We start from the raw sequence: 21,048 nt of genomic DNA, 5'->3' as shown, positions 1-21,048 counted from the left end.
GCTCACGCAGCTCACGATAAAACAAAACTCTGAACCCAGCAGGAATACAGGCAAAGATCTAAACGGACATTTTCCAAAGAAGGCATCCAGATGGCCATAGAGCGAGTGAAAAAATGCTCAGGACCACACTTACAGAAATGTCAATTGAAACTGCAACCAGGTATCACTCACACCTCTCAGACAGCCCCCCCAAACCTACAAAGATTAAATGCTGCCGAGAGCCAAGGGAACAGGGACTCCTCCTACACTGTGGGCGGGGAAGGAAATGGGTGGGTGTGGCCACAGGGAAAACAGTAAGGACATTCCTTAAAACACTGCTGCTGCTGCTGCTGAGTCGGTCAGTCGTGTCCGACTCTGTGCGACCCCAGAGACGGCAGCCCACCAGGCTCCCCCGTCCCTGGGATTCTCCAGGCAAGAACACTGGAGTGGGTTGCCATTTCCTTCTCCAATCTTAAGACACTAATCATAGACTTACTACCTGATCTGGCAAGGCCACCCCTTGCTTTACATCCAGAGAAAATCATAATTGAAAATGACAGTTGCACCCCTGTTTTCAGGGCAGCACTATTGATTCTCCACGACAGAACATCAGCCAAAGTGTCCATCAATAGAGACGTAAAGAGGAACCTGTCCATCTAAACACCGGAATACACTCAGCCATCGGAACAAATGAAAAAACGTCATTTTCAGGAGCATGGATGGACTGAGAGTTTATGATACTGAATGAAGCCAGTCTGAGCGGGAAAGCAAACTCTTACACACGAGGGGAATCCATAAATTCCTCAAATGAACGAATTCATAAGCAGAAACAGACTCACAGACGTAGAAATACAAGTTTATGATTTTTTTTAAAGGTTGGGGAAGGGAGACAATAAAAGACTGGGATTAACAGATACACACTACTTACTGTCAGATCATCCAAATGAACCTACTGAATAGCACAAGAAAGTACAAAACACACTGAAGGAACCTATATGAGAAAATACTCCGGAAAAGAACAGAATAGATGTACCTCTATGTATAACTGAATCAAGTTCCTGTCAGCCTAAGACAAACATAGCAGAAATCAACTCTACTTCAATAGAAAATAAAAATTAACAGCAGTAAATAAATTAACGGAAATAAATAATTGTGAAACACAAGGAAATGCTGCCGCCTTGTGGCCGCTTTTGGTACAACAACGGAAAATCCTGGGCTGACGGCACTTCCTATTCCCCAGGACTGAGGGGCTCTACGGAGAAGGCAATGGCACCCCACTCCAGTCCTCTTGCCTGGAAAACCCCATGGACGGAGGAGCCTGGTAGGCTGCAGTCCATGAGGTCGCTGAGAGTCGGACACGACTGAGCGACTTCACTTTGACTTTTCACTTTCATGCATTGAAGAAGGAAATGGCAACCCACTCCAGTGTTCTTGCCTGGAGAATCCCAGGGACGGGGGAGCCTGCTGGGCTGCCGTCTCTGGGGTCGCACAGAGTCGGACACGACTGAAGCGACTTAGCAAGCAAGAGAGGCTCTAAGGAAGAAACACCTGCCTCAAGAAATGTCCTAGGTGCGTCCGGGAAATTTTTCAAAACAGGGCAAAAGATCAAGAGGCCGATCTCCGAAGCTCGTTTTACTCACACTGTTATTAAAAATATCTCATGAGAAGCTTTCAACATCGTGAAATGTTATAGAAATGTAAATCAAAACTACAGTGAGGCATGGGCTCATACTGGTCAGAATGGACTCTGTCAAAAAGTCTTAGAAAAAATAAAGGCTGGAGAGATTGTGGAGAAAAGAGAGCCCTCCTACGCTGATGCTGGGAATGTAAGTTGTTAACAGCCAGGATACAGGACGGGGTGGAGGTTCCTTAAACAAGGGGAAAGTGAAAAAATTTACATCTCTGGCTAACCGCTTACAGACAAACTCCAAATCAATTAGAGTTAGCTGGAAGGACAATTACTCTAAACCTCTAGAGGAAAATATAGGCAGCACACACTTTACATAAAAACCACAGCAAGATTTTATATATATATATATGCTCAGAATTATTCAAAATAAAACTTTTAAAAGGCACTTCATTAACCTGAAAAGATTTTGCACAGGAAGGGCAACCCTGAAGGAAAGAAAAAGACAACCCTCAGAATGGGAAAATAAATGTTTGCAACTGAAGTGAAAAACAAGGAATTCATCAACAAAGATGCAAAGTGCTCACACAGTGAAAGTGAAAGCTGTTCAGTTGTGTCCGACTCTCTGTGACCCATGGACTGTACAGCCCGTGGAATTCTCCAGGCCAGAATACTGGAGTGGGTAGCCTTTCCCTTCTCCAGGGGATCTTCCCAACCCAGGGATCGAACCCAGGTCTCCTGCATTGCAGGCAGATTCTTTACCAGCTGAGCCACAAGGGAAGCCCCCCACAGCTTATGATCAAAAAAACAATCAACCCAGTAGAAAAACTGGCAAAAATCTAAATGGACATTTCTCCAAAGAAGGCACCCAGATGTCCATAAAGCACATAAAAAGATGCTCAGGACCACTCTTACAGAAATGCCAATCAAACTGCAACCAGGTAGCACTGACACCCCTCAGAAGAGCCATCCTCCAAAAGATCTACAAGGATGAAATGCTACAGAGGGCAAGGAAAACAGGGAATCCTCCTACACTGTGGGCGGGGATGGAAATGGGTGGGTGCAGCCACAGAAGAAAACAGTATGGAGATTCCTTGAACACTAACCATGCACTTACCGCATGGTCCGCAAGCCCACTCCTGGTCTTAGATCGGTAGAAAGTCAAAACTGAAAACCATGGTTGCACCCCTATTTTCAGGGCAGCATTATTGACAATATCCAAGACAGAGCATAAACCAAAGCGTCCATCAATAGAGAAATAACGAGGAAACTGTCCATCAAAACACGGCAGTACACTCAGCCATCAAAACGAATGAAAAAAAAATTTTTAGGAGCATGGATGGGCCGAGAGATTTATCATACTGAGTGAAGCCAGTCAGAGAGGGAAAGCAAAGGATGACATACAGGGAGAATCTATAAATTCCTCACGTGAACTAATTCATAAACTGAGACAGACTCACAGACGTAGAAACACGAGTTTACGATTTTTTTTTAAGTTTGGGGAAGGGAAACAATAAGAGATTGGGGCTTACAGATACACACTACTTACTGTCAGATAGATAATTGAAATGGACCTACTGAATAGCACGGGGAAGTCTACTGAACACTCTCAAAGAACCTGTATGGGAAAAGACCCCGAGAAAGAATAGAACAGATGTACCTCTGTGTATAACTGAACCAAGTTCCTGTCAACCTAAAATAAACACAACAGAAATCAACTCTACTTCAATAGAAAAGAAAAGTTAACCATAGTAAATAAATACATAATTGTGCAGCATAAGGACTGCAAGGAGATCCAACCAGTCCATTCTGAAGGAGATCAGCCCTGGGATTTCTTTGGAAGGAATGATGCTAAAGCTGAAACTCCAGTACTTTGGCCACCTCATGCAAAGAGTTGACTCATTGGAAAAGACTCTGATGCTGGGAGGGATTGGGGGCAGGAGGAGAAGGGGACGACCGAGGATGAGATGGCTGGATGGCATCACCAACTCGATGGACGTGAGTTTGAGTGAACTCCGGGAGTTGGTGATGGACAGGGAGGCCTGGCGTGCTGCGATTCATGGGGTCGCAAAGAGTCGGACACGACTGAGCGACTGAAATGAACTGAAGGAATATAGACACAAAAGTTTGTCCTTTCCTCCTCCTTGAGAATTCCAGACCCCTCTCTCCTTGGGGACCCCCGGACTTCTTATCAACCTGCCTAGGAACTGACTGTCTCACTCTTGAGTGAAGTCTATGGCCACATCCTGGAATGTCAGCCGTCCCTGAAATACAAAGGACATATGCCATGTGACTGTGGGAAGACTTCCTAATGTGATCCAGGATGAAAACAGCACGTACAGAGAACTAGTTTTTCAATGAGAAGAGTGTCTGATGTTATACAATAATATACTTTTTATATAGTAATATGCTCTACCACATTTCTAACCTGAAGAAAACAGGATGACAGATGATCCACAAAGCCACTTGGCTTCCCTGGTGGCTCAGATGGTAAAGAATATGTCTGCAATGCGGGTGACCTGGATTCGATCCCTAGGTTGGGAAGATCCCCTGGAGAAGAGAATGGCAACCCACTCCAGTTTTCTTGCCTGGGGAATCTTATGGAGAGAGGAACCTGGCAGGCTATAGTCCACAGGGTCAGAAAGAGTGGGACGTGACTGAACGACTATGATTCATTCATTCATGCATCTGGGAGAAAAATTATTAATGTGATCAACAGAGGCATATTTTCTTTTAAGGGTTTTCCTTGTGTTCCTCAGGATAAATATCAATCAAAGCAGGAATATTTTTAAAAAGCACATTGTGATTCAAGAGTTCTAGGGTGGGGCCACAGTTTTCCATCTTGAACAAGCTTAGTTTTCACTAAATGTCTGGTTGATAAATGGCCATTGTGAATAGCACAGAGGTAAAAGAGCCATGGCAAATAGCCATGGCATCCAGTCCCATCACTTCATGGCAAATAGATGGGGGAACAGTGGAAACAGTGAGAGACTGTATTGTTTTGGGCTCCAAAATCACTGCAGATGGTGACTGCAGCCATGAAATTAAAAGACGCTTGCTCCTTGAAAGAAAAACTATGACCAACCTAGACAGCGTATTAAAAAGCAGAGACATTACTTTGCTGACAGAATTCCATCTAGTCAAAGCTATGGTTTTTCCACTAGTCATGTATGGATGTGAGAACTGGACTATAAAGAAAGCTGAGCACCAAAGAATTGATGCTTTTCAACTGTGGTGTTGGAGAAGACTCTTGAGAGTCCCTTGAACTGCAAGAAGATCCAACCAGTCCATCCTAAAGGAAATCAGTCCTGAATATCCATTGGAAGGACTGATGCTGAAGCCGAAACTCCAATACTTTGGCCACCTGATGCAAAGAACTGACTCACTGGAAAAGACCCTGATGCTGGGAAAGATTGAGGGCGGGAGAAGGGGACGACAAAGGTTGAGATGGTTGGATAGTGTCACGGACTCAGTGGATACGAGGCTGAGTAAGCTCTGGGAGTTGGTGATTGTCAGATGTCCTGCAGCCCATGGGGTCGCAAAGAGTCGGACACAACTGAGCGACTGAACTGAACTGAAAAGAGCCAGGTACAAATTCATAGTTATTACTGAACTTTATGCACTTTACAGATTTTACAGGTTTACTAGATTAGTAAGCAGAGAAAACAATCCTTTTGACTATTTCTGAACTATATAACTTTCTAACAGTTTTTTAATTTTTAATCTTGAATGAGCCACATAAATAATTTTAGACAAAAAATATTGCTGTTCAAAATTGTTTGGAACATTTGATCAAATATTCAGAAAATGGTAGAGCTTGGGATTGACTTCAATGGGTCTGAACTCGATTTATATAAAAAGAATTAAGTCAACACAGAGACCTGACTGAGCGACTGAACTGAACTGAACGAAGAGACCACTCTAATGGATTTTTACCAGTTGAGGTAACTGGCAAAAATATAAAAAACAGAAAAAATGTCATATACTGTTAACATTTTCACGCACACAAACATACACCAGTTGGGAGACAAATTATTCATGTTTATAAAATCAGGAATAGATTTCTGTGCTTAAATCTTATAATTTATTTGTGGCAATATTCTGTATTTTTTAAATACATTAGGGTGCAAAAACACATAATGACATAACTTAGAGCTCTTGGTTCTGAATCTTTTATTCCTTTGAAAATCTCTATCATTTTTGTTGAATTAAATTTTAGATTTAACAGTTAAACATACATAAATAATAACATTTTTGTAAATATTGTAGAAAATAGAAAGAGGTGATAAGAATTCTGTCTGGAAAATGAGTGCAGAGTATATTACTAAGAGAAATGATCAGACCTGGGCTTGAGTGATGAAAACCTCCATTCCCAAAATTGCAACAACCTTACTAAACACAGGTGAGTGTTCATTTTCCAAAGCAAATGGAACTAAGAAGGCACACTTTGCTACATTAATTTTGGTAGTTTATACACGTCACCAAGTCTTTCAAAAATCCTTATTAAAGTAAAAAAGCAGGAACATCACACTTGCAATATCACAGAAGCACCTGAACCAGGGAACGTGAGGTGTAGTGGGATAAATGTTAGCAGTGATCTGAATCCTGAAAAATATCAGTTTTATACAAAATTCACTTCTTATATAACTTCCATGTTCTGTATCCTAAGACTACACTTAAGAGTGAGTCCTTCCTACCAATATAGAGAAGGGTCTCTCATACTTTTCTCCTTCTTTTCCCCAAACTTCCTGTGGAATTCTGGACCACTAAGGTAATTCTATTCATAAGGACAATTTCTTAATGCTGTTCTAAATGTCTGAAGTTGCATATATATGTAAATTCATCATTAATTTCCCCTACTTCTCTAAGATCCCAAGACTGAACCACATGCTAATGGGAATCTCAGAACCTAGGCCTCCCCTTGTTGATCTCTCACAAAGGGAATATTTTCAGCAGTTGAAAGGCACTCATTCAGGTTGAGAATTTTTCATGCTTTATCGGAGAAGGCAATGGCACCCCACTCCAGTACTCCTGCCTGGACAATCCCGTGGATGGAGGAGCCTGGGAGGCTGTGGTCCATGGGGTCGCTGAGGGTCGGACACGACTGAGCGACTTTACTTTCACTTTTCACTTTCATGCATTGGAGAAGGAAATGGCAACCCACTCCAGTGTTCTTGCCTGGAGAATCCCAGGGACGGGGCAGCCTGGTGGGCTGCCGTCTATGGGGTCACACAGAGTCGGACACGACTGAAGTGACTTAGCAGCAGCAGCATAGAAAGCCAGGATACAGACAAGGGAGACAAGGTTCTGGGACACAAGGTGGAAGTGACCTAAAGAGCCGGTCCTCACTCTAAGAAAAGGAAAAAAGAAGAAGTTGATAACAAACACCCCAGGCAGAAACTTAGAGGCAGAGAACTAAAGGTTTGCAGGTTCCCTCAGTTCAAGCATTTTAGGGAAAAAGCAGACACAGCCCCAGACCCAGGACAGAACATGTACCTGAGAAGCTGCCCTTTGGTCCTCTTCTTCCTCCTGCTGTGTCTTCTCTGAGGATGTTATGTAGCAAACACACCTCTGCATCTTGGAAAAATACCTTCAAAGGCACAGCTCTTTAACCTGCAACCACCACAACTACAGAGGACCTTGAAAAGCTGAAAAAGACCCACTTCTCCTGTGCTGTCTCAGGAGAGATTCAGGAACAATCTCTTCCTACTTGGAGACCAGACTGTGAACTTATTTCTTGATTGTTCTCAGAGAGAACTCCTAACCCTCTGCTCACACAGACCATGTGAGCTGACTTCCCTGGTCCAAATCCAGCTAGACCAACGCTGCTGCCTCTCCTCAGACTGAAGCTAGGCCTCAGCTCTCACAGATGGACCAGCAGCCACGTCCTTAACCCGCGCCATCCCTTAGAAGCCCCTGGAGCACTTCCTACACACCACACTGATGCTCCCACAGGACCAAGAGAGAACTCTGTGGGGAGGTTATCGCTTAACACTGGTCATGTGATCTTGATAGGAAACCAGGTTGAAACCACTTAAAGATTCTTTCTGAACCATTTCAGTGAATATGAATCCCTTGAGGTCAGGTCCCCACTCTAAGAAGTTATAAATCTGGAGGTCTGAAGAGGGGCCATGAAATGAGTCTTCAGCAAGTTCCCTGTTTATTTTGATGCTTCTCCCCCAAGACCCACACTCAGGAGCCCTGAGTTTCAGCCCTCACACTCAGCACACCTGAGACCTCTCAGGAGAGGTTCTAGGGCAGGAATTTTTAGGTCAAGGTTAGGACCAAGCAGAAAAAGCTCCAGTATTTGAGGTTCAGGCCTTTATAAGAGACTTTGGGTGAAGTGCTGTGGGCTCCCCAGGCTGAGCGTGGATGGGTCCATTCAAACCAAGAGCAGCAGGAATCTGGTGAGCTCTGAGGGTGTCACTGAAGGGGGGGCCTGTGCAGTAGACCCTGGGGTTCAGCAAGGCTGCTGATCTCTAGGTGGGTGGTCATCTAGTGCAGGTGCTCACAGGACTGGCTGGTGTGAGCTCAAGGACCTGCAGGCTGCCTGCTCCCCAGACAGACACTGAGGCAGCAACAGCACAGAGCAGTCAGGGAGGCTCTCAACAATACTCTGTATAATCCTTATTAGAATCATCACAATGTCCCAGAAGTTACAGAGAGGGGGGAAAAGTACAATGGAGAAATGATGGGAAATATCCAAATATTTGAGGCTTAAAGGCAGTATGGAAACTAATTGTTACAGATATCATCCCTCTGTGCTAACAAAGAGTTTATTGTTAGGTATTCTTCCCTTCAACCTTAAATCGGTAGGTTGACACTTCATTCCACACCAACTTCCTCACAAGAAACCATCCAGTTTTATTAACATGTAATATCACACAGTCAGAATCAAACCTTTTCCAACCCACTGTGTAACTGAATAAAATACAGATTACAAGCATAAACAACAATATTTATTCCTCTGATACAATGATCTGAGAATGGTGATTTCTACCGTTACAAAATGGAGGCTAATCGTTTATGAAACAAGACATACACTAATTACATGACTTTTCTGGGAGGGGTTTCCATACATTTCTAGGGTATCAGAGATGTCTTTATTTGAAACATGTCAACTAATATTCATGACTTCTGTTGATATTATAAAGATACATCAAGATTTCAGTGAACTGTCATTGTATTTTCCTTAAAAAGCAAGTGACATAACTATTGAAAATGTACATCGTACTTTAATATGTGGAATTACTCCCTGAACACTTACCTCATGGTGACCTATAGGGATATTTGACATGAATGACTAACACCTCCATTTAGATGTACATGTTACATTAGTGTGTCCTTAATCTTCTAATGGAGAATAAATAGAAATGATTTCTCACTAGGATAGAAGGCCTTGTCTTATCTTTGAGGTAGCAACCATCAAAACCATAACTTTGCATACACACTAGAAATGAAGCATAGCAGCATGGAGTAATTTGAGAGTTGAATAACATTTATTTTGGTTTTCAAATAATCACAAACAAAGATATATTGCTAATAATTGTACATTTCTAAATACCAACCCGTCCTTGTGATCCATAATAACATATCAGTTTTCTATCTGTTTTAACTATGGATTACTGTCTACAATACTTCTCCTGAAGAGGAACTTCAAAAAACAGGATTGATGAAATGCTTTCTATTGTGCAGGCTTCCCTAATGACTCAGTTGGTAAAGATCCACCTCCCACTCCAGTATTCTGGCCTGGAGAATTCCATGCACAGTCCATGGGGTTGCAAAGAGTTGGACACGACTGAAAGACTTTCACTTTTTCTAGTGTGCAATTTCTGGTATTTATGTAATTTAATTTTCATTAAATACTTTTCTACATTTTTTCATGCCATTCCTTATGTTTCTTAAATAAATGGTCTTGTATTTTCTCAAGTGTATGTTTAGGACAAACCTCTTCCATCACTTATTTTATTACTAGGGTTTCTCTCCAGTACATGCTGTCTGATGTCTAATATGGTGAGAGCTCTGATTAAAGCTGTTGCCACGTTCCTTACATTCATAAGGTTTTTCCTCCAATATGAATTCTCTGATGTTGAGTAAGATGTGAGTGCTTGATAAAGGCTTTTCCACATTCTTTACATTTGTAAGGTTTCTCTCCAGTATGAATTCTCTGGCGTTGAATAAGACTTGAGTGGTGACAGAAGGCTTTTCCGCATTCTGTACATTTATAAGGTTCTCTCCAGTATGAATTCTCTGATGGTAAGTAAGACCTGAGTGCTTGCTAAAGTCTTTGCCACAATCTTTACATTTATAAGGCCTCTCCCCAGTATGAATTCGCTGGTGTTGAGTAAGAGTTGAGTTCTGACTAAAGGATTTCCCGCATTCTGTACATTTATACTGTTTCTCTCCAGTATGAATTCTCTGATGGTAAGTAAGACCTGAGCACTGGTTAAATTCTTTGCCACAATCCTTACATTTATAAGGCTTCTCTCCAGTATGAATTCGTTGATGTTTAGCAAGAGTTGAGTAGTGACTGAAGGCTTTTCAGCATTCTTTACATTTATAAGATTTCTCTCCAGTATGGATTACTTGATGTTTAGTAAGATATGAGCGTTGTCTAAATGCTTTGCCACAATCCTTACATTTATAAGGCTTCTCTCCAGTATGAATTCTCTGATGGTAAGAAAGACCTGAGCACTGGTTAAATGCTTTGCCACAATCCTTACATTTATAAGGCTTCTCTCCAGTATGAATTCTCTGGTGTTGAGTAAGATTTGACTTCTGATTAAAGGCTTTGCCACACTTTGTACATTTGTATGATTTCTGCTGCATATGAGTTATCTGATGTTGAGTAAGACGTAAGCTACAAGGAAACACCTTGCCACATTCTTTACATGTGTTTGGTTTCTCCCCTGCATGAACTCACTGATGCACACTGAAATGTGAACACCTAAACATGGCTTTGCCACCTTCCTTACCTTTGTAAGGTTTCTGCTCTGTATGGATTCGCTGATGTTGAGTAAGATTTGAGTTCTGATTAAAGGCTTTGCCACACTTTGTACATTTATAAGGCTTCTCCCCAGTGTGAATTCGCTGATGTCGACTAAGATGTGAGCAAGACATAAATGCTTTTCCACATTCCTTACATTCGTAAGGTTTCTTGCCAGTGTGGATTTGCCGATCTTGACCAAGCTTTGAATTCTGATTAGAGGTGTTGCCACACTCTGTACATTTGAAAGGTTTCCATCCTGAATGAATTTTCCTTTGTCTACTTAGACTGGATGAGTTAGTAAAGGCTTTCTCACATTTCTTACACTTGTAACTTTTCTGTGGATTCTGAATACTCTGCTGTTGAGTGAGATTTGAAGACTGATTAGAAACATCACCATATTCACAATTATAAGTCTTCTCTCCAGTATGTGTACTCTCATTTAGTGGAAGACCTGATATTTGATACAAGATATTCCTACATGTACTATTTTTAGAATCTTTGTCTGAAGATTGAGGTCCCTGATGTTTCATAGGGTTAGAGTCTTGTTCAGTTTTATACCCAGTTTCATTGCATGAGTGGTTTCTCACTCCATCGTAAATATGCTTGTAATTATTGGGGGTAGAGCTCTTACTTAAGGCGTGACTCGTGTTATTACACGTGAGAAGTTGTTCCGTATTAACCGTATCATGATGTGTATTGAACAATGATGGTGGGATTAACTCTCTTCCATTATAATCAACATGACACATTTTGGAACAGAGAGAAACTGTCTGTTGGTGGAAGAATAATGACCCCTTGCTCACAGATCCCTCAAACTGATTATATTGTGAGTTTTCCCCATCATTTTTAAATTTCTGGTTTTCAGATGTGCTTGAATGTATGTGTAATCGAAGCCCGTGTTCAGAGTAGTTTGAATGAGTATTTGCAGTAGAGACTGGATGACTTTCCAGATTTTCCACATTTCCCTTCAGAGAATGTGTACGTTTCAAAAAATGATTGAAGCCTTTGCTTGAAGAGATACACTTCTCTGCAGATGTTGATAACGGAAACGGGTGTTTTCCACAATTTGACTCCCATTGCTCATTTCTTTTGGCAGTAATGTCCGCATTGTGTGAAACTATCTCAGTTTCTTTATGTCCATATGAACATCTTCTAGATCTTTCACATATCCCCGTATATTCCTGGTCTTTCATTAAATGTTCGTTTCCAAGGTGAGCTCTTTGATAAATTCCTAGGTTTGCTTTTTGGATTAAATTTTCTAACCTTGGATTCTTGGACATCAAACCACGGGTGTTGTGAGAAGACACAGCTGAAAGATACCAAATAAAGTTTTCTTATCTACTATTCTTATCTACTGGGGCTGGTGCGAGCTCAGTTGGGACAGAAGGCGAGCCTTCTCTGTGGGAAGAGAACATGGCAACAGTCTGTGGCAGCAGGACAGACTGAGACCTGTACACAGGGTACTGACCCCAGCCCTGCCCACCCAGTCTGAGAGGGTGTCCACCAGTGCAGACAAGGGCTGGGTGCTGGAATGTGGGGTCTGGAGAGCAGACCCAGGCAGAGGACTGCTGTGGGCGGTGAGGAAACGTCCTGAGGGGATGGGACAGAGGGAGGAGTTCTATAAACAGGAACGCTTGTGGAGGAAGCCTGAACCACCATAGCACAGAGCGCCATTGTTGAGTGATGCCCAAAGGGAAGACCCACCATTGCAGCCCCTCTCCCCCTGTGCTGGCCCCTCCTCCCCCAGCACTAGGAAGGGCCACCACCCCAGTGGGCTCTATTGAGCTCCAGCCACAGCCTCCCCCCATGCACCTCCTCCACCATCAGCAGACTCCTGTGCTCTGGGGCAGCCTCTGGAGCAGACACCTGTGGGTGGGCCACACACACAGAAGGAGCTGAAAGCTCAGCTGAGCCCCAGGGTTAAAGGAAGAAAAACTGAAGTCTCTCCTCACGGTTACACAAACCATGCTTTTATACCTGCAATTGGCTTTGTCAACTCAGCCCCTATAGAGCATCTGAATGGACAACCAGGGCTCCCCCAGTCACGGGAGTGCAGCTTTAGCAGCTGTAGACTTTGTGGGGTTGTATACTAGGGGGTGGGGCCAGGCCAGAGTCTGAGCTGCCCCCATAGCACCACAGTGGGTCCAGCTCCATGAGTGCAATTCTGGGACCTGAGTTCACTGGATCTATGCTGGTGTTCCAGTGAAAACAACATCTGAGAGACACCAGAGCAATGTGCCAGCATGCCCATGGTTGAGGGGGAGCCAAGAGCAGTGCCAACATGGGGTCACAGGAGACTCACAGCACGTGAGCACACCCCAAGGTGAACATCCCCAGAGAAGCAATCCTTGGTGGCTTCTCTCCCAGTGGGCGTGCTCCAATCTTAGCTGCCTTGACCACAGATCAGAATCACAGTGAAGAAACAGATCTGGGGGCTCGACTCCACCAACCAGGGAGCAGATCCCACCACAGACAGGGCAGTGACAGCCACAGAGCCAAGGGGAAGCTCCCCTCAATATCCAGGGGAGGCTCGGGTCACAATAACAGCAATCAAAGCCCAGATCAAGGGGTTAATGGTCCAAGCCTGTGGACCAACCTCACCTGCCAGGGGGAAGACAACAGAGCAAGAGGAGCTAGGATCCGGCAGCCTGCAGAACAGACCACAAACCCAGAAAATGTGACAAAATGAGAGGACAAAGAAGTATGGTGTACAGGAAGGAGCAAGACAAAAAGCTACAAGAACCACTAAATGAAGAAGAGACAGGCGGTCTAATGATTACTTTTTGACTTACGTCATCTTGAATGCAGATGCCCCTAGGTGCCCTCTAATTCTTTAGCCCACTTCTTACTTTAGCATGTTCTAGTAGATGTTTCCATCTAAAAATCATAAACCATACTGACGTAGGTCTAATCAGAAAGTGAGGACATATAGGACAAAGTCTGGGGAAGCTGATAACAAGATTAATTAAATAAAGTAGTTGTTCTTGAGAAATTAAGAAATGAGACTTTAAAAATATGGTGGGAACACAGGGAATGCTATCAATGCTCTGTGGAGATCTAATTGGGAAGGAAATCTAAAAAAGAGTAGATATCTATACGTTAAATGGATTCTCTTTGCTGTACAACATTGTAAACCTGTTAGACTCCAATAAGAACATTTTAAAAACAGTATATTATCTAAAAATTGTAATAGTTTGAAACCATTAAAAATATGGTGGAAAATGTTTTAAGCTCTTATGCCAATTTATTTGAAAATTCTTTGAGTTAATTGAATATATTTAAGTCTTTTAGCATTGAGGAATTGGGGCAAATACACTTACTATTTCATATGAGTTCATATGAAGAAAACAGAAACTTTGAAGTAATCCTGAGATATGCATTCTTTCTCTTTAGGGAGGTTTTGGTTTATACAGTGAAGAAATTACTTGAATTTAAAAGTTATAAGATCATATTTGTAGCTTCCAGTGTTTTAGAAATTATAAGTCAGAAAAAAAAACAAAAAACAAAAACAACCCACTGTCCCCAGTATTCCTAGAACTGTGGCAGTATGTCTACAATTCCACTCACATACTGCCACCTAGAGGTAGAAACAAACTTTAATAGGAGCGTCTTAGAGTTTTTCAGAGAAGTGCCATTTTCCTAGGACCCCCAAGAAATGGAATAGTAACAGATTCATTCAGGTTGTCACAGGCCAAGAGCATTTCAGTTCTCACTGCGATTGAGAAAAGTAATCACTGGACATGAATTCAGGAATGATTTAAGAGACAGAATGGGGCAGGTGATATCTGCCTATGACAGCAACAGAGCAACAGAAAGAAACCCAGACTTCTCTAAAATCATTTCCACTGAAGCAGATCTTCCCAAACCACATGACAAAAGATGAATTCCTCACTGATCCTGGGACCTGTCGTTGAGTCATCGGCTCCATCCATTCACACCTACCTGTGTATATGGCTGGTGACTCCAGTCTCCTTACATCCCAGGGATTCTTCATTTGCTCCAGAAAGGTGACCAGGTCCAGCTTAGAGACCACAAGACCTGCTATCAGGAAAAGGAGTATTTGTTTTGCTAGAGATTCATCAGTTTCCAATCTAATATGTATTCAAGTGAGAAGAGAAGGCACATGTGCTAAGTCGCTCCACTCATGTCTGACTCTTTGCCACCCTATGGACTGTAGCCTGCCAGGCTCCTCTGTCCATGGGATTCTCCAGACAAAAATACCGGAGTGGGTTGCCACGTCCTCCTCCAGGAGTTCTTCCCAACCCAGGAATCGAACCCACTTCTTTTACGTCTCCTGCATTGGCAGGCAGGTTCTTTACCACTAGTGCCATCTGGGAAGCCCAGAGAAGGCGTGGTAGAATGTCAATACAGCCCAGAAATAAAGTATTTGGGGACATCATTTCCTAGGCTGTATTAACATGCCCTGGTGGCTCAGCTGGAAAAGAAGCCACCTGCAATGTGGGAGACCTGTGTTTGATGCCTGGGTTGGGAAGATCCTCTGGAGAAGGGAACGGCTACCCATCCCAGTATTATGGCCTGGAAAATTCCATAGACTATTTCATGGGGTCGCAAAGAGTCGAACATGACTCTAATCATGACTCTAATCTTGCTCATTACATTATTAACATTCTAGAGAAGGCATGGTTGAATGTTAATATAGCCCAGAAAATTATATCCCCAAATACTTTATCAAAAGCACTTTTATAACTAACAAATACATAAAGAAAAGATCTTGAGATTCTAGTCAAGTACTACTAAGGCCAAAGTAAGTAATAGTAGAAATCTGATTTCTAAAGGAGAATGGCACCCTTTTATACCACAAAACCTACAGAATTACCACTAACCTAGAAGGAGGAGGCAGATTACATCAAGGAAAAGTTAGAATCATAATCAATCATCATGAAGTCTTCTTTCTCAACTCATAAATAATCCATTTTTCCCATAGAAAGCAAGGATCTGAAACTATTATAAGAAGCAGAACATTCTAGGAAACATTCTAGAAATGCAGGAACCAAAACCTTGTGGGTAGATAAGGGATTCTGGAAGGCAGTTATCCTCACCCAAGGAGGCCAGGTTCCTGTAGTTCTCTAACATCACATCCCTGTACAATTCCCGCTGATCGAGGTCCAGGCATTCCCACTCCTCCTGGGTGAAGTCTATGGCCACATCCTGGAATATCAGCCGTTCCTGAAATACAAAGTACAGATGCCTTGTGGCCATGGGAAGACTTCCTAATGTGACCCAAGATGAAACCAACAAGAGAAATGGTTTTGATTTAGGAGAATGTCTGGTGTTACAGCAGCAGCAGCTGGTGTTACACATGAATATAATTTGTACACAGTAATATTTTCTACCACATTTTTAACCCCAAGAAAAGAGGATGAGATACGATCCATCAACCACTACAGAAATTATTCTGATTTGGAAGACAAATTATACAATAATCAGATCAACATTGGCATATTTATTTTTGAGTGCTGTACTCAGTTAACAGAGGATAAACTGTCTATCAAAAGAAACAGGAAATATTTTTTAAAAGCACTTCCTGATCCAAGTGTTCTGGAGTGGACTCAGTGTGCCACATTTTTAACAAGCTTATTTGAACTAGTAATGTTGAAAATTCTGCTCCATGAGTGACAATGTCTGAACAGCAACGAAGTAGAATAGTAAGGAAAGAATTCATATTTAACTTTGAACTTTAAGTGCTTTACAAATTTTACAGATCTGATAGGATAGTAACCTTGGCGACAACAATCATTTTAACCATCTGGTATATGCTATATATCTTTCTGACAGTTTTTCAGAATCTTGAACAGAAATAATTTAAAATCAATAATGTTGCTGTAGCATCTTTTGGCAAATATTTAACAAACATTCTTTAAACGACAGGTTAAGGGAAGGGGGAGCCTGCTGGACTGCCGTCTATGGGGTCGCACAGAGTTGGACACGACTGGAGCGACTTAGCAGCAGCAGCAGCAGCAACTTTTACTTCAGTTTATGACTCTAGACTTTAATAAAACACAGACAAATGCACAGAGCTAACTCTAATGAAAGTTTATAGAAATTTCTGTATTTGTAAATAATACTAAAAACAAGAAAAGTGTTAGTCACTCAGTCGTGTCCTACTCTTTGCAACCCCAGGGACTGTAGCCTGCCAGGCTTCTCTGTCCATGGGATTCTCAAGGCACGAATACTGGAGTGGGTAGCTATTCCCTGCTTCAGGGAATCTTCAAAAAAGAAAAAAATCAATCCAATGATGTTAACATGTTCATGCATACAGACATACACTAAAATGGGACTATATACTTATTAATTAGTAAGAGAAAAATTGTCATGTCAATAAAATCAGGATAATTTTTAACTGATTGAAAATGTACATAAATATTTGAGGATGATATTATTTTAATGTTTTAAAATAGACTAGGGTACAGACATACACAATGATAAAAAAAATAGACAGCTCTGGTTGTGAATTTTTTAATTTCCTCAAAAATCTACCATTTGCATGGAACTATATTTTAAAATTTAACACAGTTGAACATAGAATAGCACTAATATGATTCTTATAAACATTTTGGAAAATACAGAAATGTGATGAGACTTATCTGTGATGTGAGTGTGGAGTGTACTGGAAATGATCAGACCTGGGCTTGAATGATGAAAATCCACACTCCCAAATCCCAGCATCTCTACTAAACACACATGAGTGTTGTCAACTACAAATCGGCACTTGCCAAGAGCATTGCTGGGGACTCAACAAGGGCGTTCGCCATCTGCCTCTGGGGAGAATGAACCCTATGGTGCTGCAACTGTTGACTTCAATCCCCTCGAGGGAGTTCAGGGTGGACTGAGGCACTCTGCTCCAGGAAAATCTGGTGGGACAGGTCTTTAGAGAGTTAGGTATTTTCAGGAACTGCTTTCATGATCCCAATCCTTGTATCTCTTCATATCTAGAAAAGCACTAAACCACTAAATGATGACTTCAGTTCCTCACGACCCGTGGCAGAAAACGTTTTGTAAAGTAAGTGCTTGATTGCACTGAACTCCCCCTTCACCAAAATCAGACTGACCTTCCCCCACTGTCTCTTTGGAGCAGTTTCTGAGTTATCTGAGGTGCTGTCTCCTGGGCTGCTGTCCTCATTTTGCCCCAAATAAAACTTAATTCACATCTCTCAAATTGTGCATCTGTTTTAGCTGACAGTGTTCATTTTTCAAAGCAAAGAGCAACTAAGAAGATACGGCATTTCCTCTTTAACTGTGATAGGCATATCCATCACTTTTTCTTTCCAAGAGCCTTGTTCAAGACACACAAAAAATAAATTTCATAGTGTGGAAATCTCACAGAAGCACCTGGACCAGTGAACATCAGAGGTCACGGGGTAAGAGTACATGGAAAAATGCATTATCACTGCCAGATATTTGGGCAATATTAGGAATACCATGATCTCAATCTATCATGAAAAATGTCAGTTTTCTGCAAATTCCACCTCCTATATACCTCCCATGATCTGTAGCTTAATAGTCCATTGAATTAGTATATTTTTCTTATCGGTATAGAGGATTGTCTCTGCTACTTTAACTTCTGAAAAATTCTGGAATGCTGAGTTCATTCTATTAACAAGGGTATTTTCTTACTCCTGTTCTAGAGAGCTGAATTGCATCCACATGTAAATTCATCACGGCATTTCCCCAACTTCCTTAAGATCCCAACACCAGACCACATCCCAATGGGAATCTCTGGTACCAGTGCCTCCCTGTGTTGATCGCTCACAAAGGGAATGTATTCAACATTGAAAGTCACTATTTCACGTTGAGAATTCATCATGCTCTATAGAAAGCCAGGATACAAACAATGGAGAAAAGGCTCTGGAACACGAGGGAGACGAAACCTGAAGAGCTGGTTTTCACTATTAAAAAAAGGCGAGGGGGATAAGATGATAACAAGCACTCCAGGCAGAAAAATTAGAAGCAGAGAACTAAAGGTTTGCAGATTCTCAGTTCAGGCATTTCAGGAGGAAAAGCAGACACAGCCCCAGACCCAGGACAGGACAATTACCTGAGAAGCTGCCATTTCCTCCTCTTCTTCCTCCTGCTCTGCGTCTTCTGTGGGGATGTTACGTCTCAAACTCACATCTGCATGTTGAGAAAATACCTTCAAAGGCATCCATATAGCCGTTTAACCTGCAACTGCTGCAGTGAAAAAGAAGAAAGGGTTTTCTTGTTTCTCTCACCCTTTTCTGAGCTCTTTTCTGACTTTCTGTGTTCCTGAGCTGTAGTGGGTAATCAAGACTAACCTGATATGCTAATCACATCCCGGTGCTCCACTCTATTTGCAGATCTTCCCAGATAGTTCCTGTCCTTCCTTTTTGCATTACAGAGAGCAGGCCGCAGAACAATTCACAAGAGACAAAGGACCCTACTTCTTGGCTACCTGACCCAGCCTATGAGGGTTTTGAAGAAATGCAAGAGGAAGACCCCATTCAGGAGCCCTGAGGGAAACCTCACATTTGGCACAACTGAGACCACAGGAAGGGAGGATTTAGGGGGAACTTCCAGAAGCAAAGGTCAACCTGATTCCCTGGGGAGGGGCTCTTTCTAGGCTGGGTGTGGTGGTCCATAACCTGTGCCTGTGTCCTTGGGGGAGGGGAGGGGAGCGGTGAGTGTTTGGTGGGAATCACCTGGGGGTCTTGGGTTCCTGCCAGGCTTTACTTGCAGAATTCTTCCCACAGATCTCCCTTAGTTTTTTTACCCCCCTCTGCAGCCTGGGGACACAGGTTTTCACAAAATGATTTGCATTGTGACCACCTCTCTGCAGGTGTGGCACCTCCAACTTCAGAGACCAGGAGCCTAGAGGTGTTTCCATCAAGGCTTTCTTTGAAAATAAACCAGAGGCAGCCGGAGGCCTGGCGAGCTGCAGTCCATGGGGTCGCAAAAGGTGGGACAGGACTGAGCAGCTGAACTGAACTGAACTGAGCAGGACACGCTAGGTTAACAGTGTGTGTGGGCAGAGACAAATGCCTTTGAAAATGATGCCCTAAATGCTATCTGATGACCAACCAAGGAAATAATGATCGGTGTTGTCATAAGTTACATTACACATGAATTTAGACGTGAGAACGTTGTTGTTCTACTTCCTGTGTGTGTTTTTCTAGGTTTTATGAATCAATTGCTACAGTTTGTTGTCTGCTCCATTTAGAGAACTCTATTTTCTCACATCTTTAAAGTATAATGACTAAGGAAAAATTAAAGATAGAAGCATGTCCATCTTTCTAATATTATATATTCTAAAAAATATTCAGTGTGCATGCACCAGTACCAACTTGGTAGAAGATTTAGTTTCACAGCAGAATTGAGAATAAGGTATAGACGTTTCCCATATACCTCTTGTCCCAACACGTGGACAATTTCCCTACTTACCTTTCCCCACCAGAGTGAGCATTTGTTACCACTGATGAATCTACATGGACGGTAAATAGATAAACTCTTTAGTTTACCCTTATGTTTCTCTTTTAGGGATGTGCACTCCATACCTCTGGTTAAATGTATAATAACATGTGTCCATCACAACAGTTTAACACAAATTATTTCAAGGTCCTGAAAGTTCTCTAGACTTAGGATATTCATAGTCCCTCCTTTGAAACCCATGGCAACCACAGACCTTTTTAATCTCTTCTATATTTCCTACTAGATTCCTAGGTGATTGAGTGGGAAGAAATCTGCCTGCTGATGCAGGACCTCCAGGTGATACTTGGGTCAGGAAGATCCCCTGGAGGAAGAAATGGAAACCCATTCCAGTAACCTTTCCTGGGAAATCTATGGAGAGAGGAGCCTGGCAGGCTACAGCCCCTGGGGTCACAAAGACTCAGACGCAACTGAGCACATATGGACATTTACCTATGCCAAAATGTCATCTTGTAAACTTCCTACTTTTTGTAGCATTTTTGAATGGGCTTCTTTCACTTAGTAAAATGCATGGAATGATTGTCCATGTATTTTATGCCTTGAAAGCTTAACATCCAAAAGCTTAAGAACTACCTCTGCGCCTATATTCCTGCTCAGTAAATAAGTTCATCAACACCATTTTTTTAGATTCCATAAATATCTGTGAAGACAATATTTGCACAAATATAGAGAACAGGTGTGTGGACATGGCAAGAGAAGAAGGGGACAAACTGAAAGAGCCCCACTGACACACATACATACACCACCATGGCTGAAATGCTGGAGAAGACTCTTGCGAGGCCCTTGGACTACACGGAGATCCAGCCGGTCCATCCTAAGGGAGATCAGTCCTGGGTGTTCATTGGAAGGACTGATGCTGAAGCTGAAACTCCAGTACTTTGGCCACCTGATGTGAAGAGCTGACTCATTTGAAAAGCCCCTGATGCTGGGAATGATTGAAGTGGGGAGAAGGGGACGACAGAGGATGAGATGGTTGGATGGCATCACCGAC

General features: G+C 42.3%; 1 pseudogene; it reads right to left on the bottom strand.

The window, feature by feature from the left end:
• Nucleotides 1–9,190: 9,190 nt before the first annotated feature.
• On the bottom strand, nucleotides 9,191–15,783 carry LOC102272148 (zinc finger protein 678-like; annotated as a pseudogene).
• Between the last annotated feature and the right edge of the window lie 5,265 nt (nucleotides 15,784–21,048).

Source organism: Bos mutus, unplaced genomic scaffold, assembly GCF_027580195.1.
Source record: "Bos mutus isolate GX-2022 unplaced genomic scaffold, NWIPB_WYAK_1.1 CTG292, whole genome shotgun sequence".
NCBI lineage: Eukaryota > Metazoa > Chordata > Mammalia > Artiodactyla > Bovidae > Bos > Bos mutus.
This window is presented reverse-complemented; position numbering and strand designations above follow the sequence as displayed.